This window comes from Crocuta crocuta, unplaced genomic scaffold (genome assembly GCF_008692635.1).
Source record: "Crocuta crocuta isolate KB4526 unplaced genomic scaffold, BGI_CrCroc_1.0 scaffold241, whole genome shotgun sequence".
Taxonomy (NCBI): domain Eukaryota; kingdom Metazoa; phylum Chordata; class Mammalia; order Carnivora; family Hyaenidae; genus Crocuta; species Crocuta crocuta.
The window spans coordinates 809428-814270 of NW_027527807.1; the positions used below are offsets into that span (position 1 = coordinate 809428).

The 4843-nt window shown below is 45.5% G+C and overlaps 1 pseudogene; it reads right to left on the reverse strand.

The window, feature by feature from the left end:
* Nucleotides 1-1563: 1563 nt before the first annotated feature.
* The window catches only part of LOC144239750 (ubiquitin-conjugating enzyme E2 variant 1-like), a 32249-nt pseudogene continuing 28969 nt past the window's right edge, over nt 1564-4843 (reverse strand).

Genomic DNA, 4843 nt, shown 5'->3' on the forward strand with positions numbered 1-4843 from the left:
CATTCTTATTGTATTGTTTGGGTTAAAAAAAAAATCTTAAAGGGGAAACCAAACCACCATGTAGCTATGGTACAAATAGACTATGTAGAAGGCAGAATGTAACCGTGGTTAAGAATGTAGGCGTTGTATCTTAACAGTCCTCAGTGGGATCTCAGCTTTCCTACTGAACACCGTGTGACTTGGTGTAAGTCACCCAACTTCTCTGAGTCTTTGTGGGAAAAAGTTAGCATGGCGTTGCAATAGTGGCCAGTGGTCTATCCTCTGAATCAGTGAGTAGCCCCTAGATTTCTGAGCTGGGGTTATTTTCGTGGCATTGGCCGAAATGCTTAGAGTGGCTTTCCCTGATGTACAGAGAGCTCTGTGGTGTGGCCTTTTTCTCTGTGAATCAGAGGCACACGAATGAGACTGAGCTTCAGAGGCCTGAGGCCAAAGTTCAAATATCCTAGATTCTTCTTTTGGAACGCGCGCGCGCACTCGTGTGCATACATGTCCTCCTGATTTGTTTGGAGTTTTTTTTTCCCCAACTCATCAAACCTAATTTCCTTTGTCACCTTACTCTCCTTTGTTCTGGGCTGAGGCTTTTAGAGATGGCTATTTTTCTCTTGGAGAGCAGAAGGCCTGATGGTACCGCCCTTGATGGGTTCCTCACTAGAGCAGCCGTGAACAAACCTGGCAGAAGGGATCACCAACTCAGGGTGACTTAAGGGGAGACAGAAACAAATTTTGGTGCCGTAAAACACCGAACTCCCAAAGTGGGTCTGAGAGGTTTGACGAGTCTTCAGCAGTGTTTCCCCGCCTCTATCTAAATGAGAAAAATAGACAAGGTAGTGCATTTTTCCTGAAGGTTTTTTATTAAATGTTTATTTATTTTGAGAGAGAAAGAGCAAGTGGGCAGAGGATAAAGAGAGAGAGAATCCTAAGCAGGTTCCGTGCTGTCGGCGTAGAGGCCGATGTGGGGCTCCATCTCACCAACTGTGGGATCGTGACCTGAGTCCAAATCAAGAGTCATTCGCTTAACAGACCGAGCCACCCGGGCGCCCCTCCGGAAGCTTTTGGAAAGGAGTGAACATAATGACACGTCCTCTGATTTGAGAAGATGCTGTTTCAACTTTTTTGGAGATAAAATGGCTTTTCTTTTTGGAAACTATCATGGTAGGTTTTCAGAATGCCCTCACTGGATGATCAAACTTTGTAAGTCTCACATATGCCCCCATCATGTTCATTGGCCCTGTTGCTGGTCCCTGAAATAAAAAAATTAGGGATCATTGAGTCCGACCGCCAAAGATGAAAAGTTTCTTCAGAATTAAGTTCCGATCTCAATTTTACAGATAAGTCAGTTGAAGAACTGAAAGTCACATAGCAGGTTTGTAGCACAAACCAGCGCTGGAACCACATCACCTGATACTCAGGCTACTGAGCCTTCCTCTCCCCCTTGGTCTCACTGTATCACAAGTTTGTACCATGCACGGTTTATTTCCTGTTTTGTTTTAAATTCAGGAACTAAGAGAACAGCCAAAACCCCGATGGGAAATGATGACGCCCGCGTTCCCTGTCTCATAGCCGTTAACCCTGCCGGAGTGGAGGCGGGCAATAAAATGGTCACTTCAAGTTTTTGCTGACGTGCTCACTGTTGAGTCAGAAGAAGTGCCTACTCAGGGCATTAATTTCTGATTAACTCTTAATCCCACCAGGTTAGAGAGTAGGATGGAGAAGACTGAGAATTCACATATGCTTTTCAGATCACTAACTAGCAGCGGCTTGCAGGAGTGGGTCAGTGCTGTTACAGAGAGGAAAACCGGAGGTTTCTGGGTGCTACCTAAGGCCAGGACAATCAGCTTCTGGGCTAGGGAAGTGATGGGTGTGGAGATGGGTCAAAATTGGGCCATTTGAGTAGCTCACACCTAGAATTCTAACAGCAGTGCCAGTGGGATAGAGACCCTAGAGTCCTGGAGAGGAATTGCTCTGGGAAGCCTCTATATGCTTGGCTTAAAGGAGCCCTGGCCTTTGAATAGACGGNACCTCATAATGTTTTCTACCAGTGTTTTCATTTCCTATGCTTGCTGTAACAAATCGCCGCAAACGTAGTGGTTTAAAATAACACAAATGTATTATCTTACAGTTCTGGATGTCCAAAGTCCAAAATGGATCTCACTGGGCTAAAATCCACGTGTCCACAGAGCGGTGGCCCTTCTGTAGGCTCCACAGGAGAATCCATTCCTTTCCTTTTCTGGCTTCTAGAAGCTGCCTGTATTCTTTGTCCTGTGGTGGGATCACTTAAACTTCTGTTTCTCTTGTCACATTGCCTCTATCTTTCTGAGTCTAACCCTCCTGGCTTCCTCTTTCGAGGACCCTTGTGATTACGTGGGTCCCATCAGGATAATGTAGGATAATTTGCCCTGCTCAGGATCCTTAGCTGAAAACACATCGGCCAAACCCTTTTGCCATGCAAGGTAACATTCACAGGTTACAGGATGGAGATTTGGATATCCTGGGTGGGGTGTGGGGGGCGTTATTTAGCCTACGACATCTAGTAGGCTAGTTGTGTGTGGAACCCCAATCCATAGATTGTATCAAGGCAAAGCAGCTGTAGTTAAAGTCTTACCCATCCGGTCTCCATTGCTTACTCTCTGCGACAATCCCAGAGGCACCCAGCGGAACCTTGTGGCTCTGTGACCAATTTGAATAGAGCCGATTGATACGTGAAGAGAGGACACCATTTGGAAACACCCCAACCACCACATCCTCGCTTTTCATTATACTCTTCAGTGAAACCTGATGCCTAAGAGACCTGGCTCATTTCACCCTGCATCACCAGGCTCAGAGGTGCTCAGTGTTTGTGGAATGAATGAATAACCGATTAGTGAATGAAAAATCCTTAGGCAGCATCCACTTCCTGTTTCCTGGCTCACAGTTATTCACGAGTCAAGCCTATAAATCAGCATTATTGGAAAAAGAAGGAAACGGAGCCGTGCCACTTGGTGCCCCCTCACTCTTTCCAGTCCTGAACCGTTCATACACATGTACACACACGGAACCGCCTGTCTTCCTAGGATGTATTGTTTGAAATCTTGGTCATAGGCGTCTTATTTGCGCATCGTGGAAATACACCGGTATTGTAATACCTTTCTCTTCTGTTGCCCAGTACCTCGTTCCCAAAGGCAAGATTAGGAATGCGAAAGAGGATGTTAGAGGTGGCAGGCAACAATGATACAGATGAGCACGCTGTGGCCTGAAGAACAGAAAGGACTTACCCGGTATCATACAGCACAGTTTATAAGATCTAAATGAAAATCCAGGTCTTATACTCCGAATACTGTGTTCTTTCTGATATTCCACAGTTGCACAAAGCTAAACGATTCTATCAAGAAGTTTAGCCTCAGAGATCACAAAACCTGAGGTTTTAAGGCCAGTACAATAATCTCTTATCTCCATAGACCTAAAGTGGGCAGTCTGGTGGCTCTAAGACAAATACAACCTTCAGACTCGTTTAATTTGTCCCATTTTAAAAAATTGAATTCTTATGTCTTTATCCTTTTTTAAAATATTTATTTTTGAGAGAGCGAGTGCGAACAGAGGAGGGGCCGAGAAAGAGGGACACAGGATCTGAAGCGGGCGCTGCGCTGACAGCAACAAGTCCGATGGGCGATGGGGCTCGAACTCATGAACTGAACTGCGAGATCGTGACCCAAGCCGAAGTGCGATGCTTAACCAACTGAGCCACCCAGGCACCCCAAATTGGTATCTCTTTTAATAGAGTAGGCACGCTCCAGCTCTCCAACATCCCCATCTCTCCCTCCGTGTTACATTTACCCTTATATATTTGACCTTGTAAACATTTGAGTTTTTAACCCCTGACATAAACAATGAAAATGTACAAGACCTGTCAGTGTTAGGGGTTACAAACTCTATTTCCAAGTGTCTTTCATACTGTAAGTGGTATAAATGTTTGTTTGACAGACTGTATGTCTTGAAGACTGATGGCTTAGAAAATAATCACCACAGTTAACCCACGTTTCAGTCAGTGCATCAGAAGGGAGAGATGATAAAATAGACCATATCTCCTTTACTCCGAACCAGTCATGACGTGGGTCTTTCCCCACCAACCCCTTCAGAATCTTTGGGTCTGACTCTAATTGAAATTAGTCTTATGTTGCATGTATCTGTGTCTTTGGCAATCTAACCTTACAGCATATGCAAAAGATGAGTGTAAAACTAGTTATGTGAATCCTTGAACATGAGAAAAATGTTAATAGTGGGGGCAGAACAGAGCTCCAATCCAGTGGGGAAGTGAAATTATAATTAGAAGCTGTCATTGGATATATACAATGAAATGTGGAGTGGAGGCTGTATTTCATTTGGGATATGAGTGCCCGAAGCCTGTCTGTCTTTTTTTTTTAATGTTTATTTATTTTGTGTGTGGGGGTGGGGAGAGGGAGAGAGAATCCCAAGCAGGCTCTCCACTGTCAGTGTATAACCCAGTGCAGGGCTTGAACTCACATACCATGAGATCATGACCTGAGCCAGAACCAGGAGTCGATGCTTAACCAGCTGAGCCACCCAGGTGCCCCCACCCCCTCAAAGTCTTATCTTACATACACCTGAGAGCAGGTTCAACGTTAGGAGACTAACCCGACCCTTGATAGAGATTGGGCTTCTGGGGCGCCTGGGTGGCTGAAGCGTCCAACTTCAGCTCAGGTCACGATCTCATAGTTCGTGAGTTTGAGCCCTGCATCGGGCTCTGTGCTGACAGCTAGCTCAGAGCCTGGAGCCTGTTTCAGAGTCTGTCTCCCTCTCTCTCTCTGCCCCTCACCTGCTCACGCTGTCTCTCTCAGAAATTTAAAAA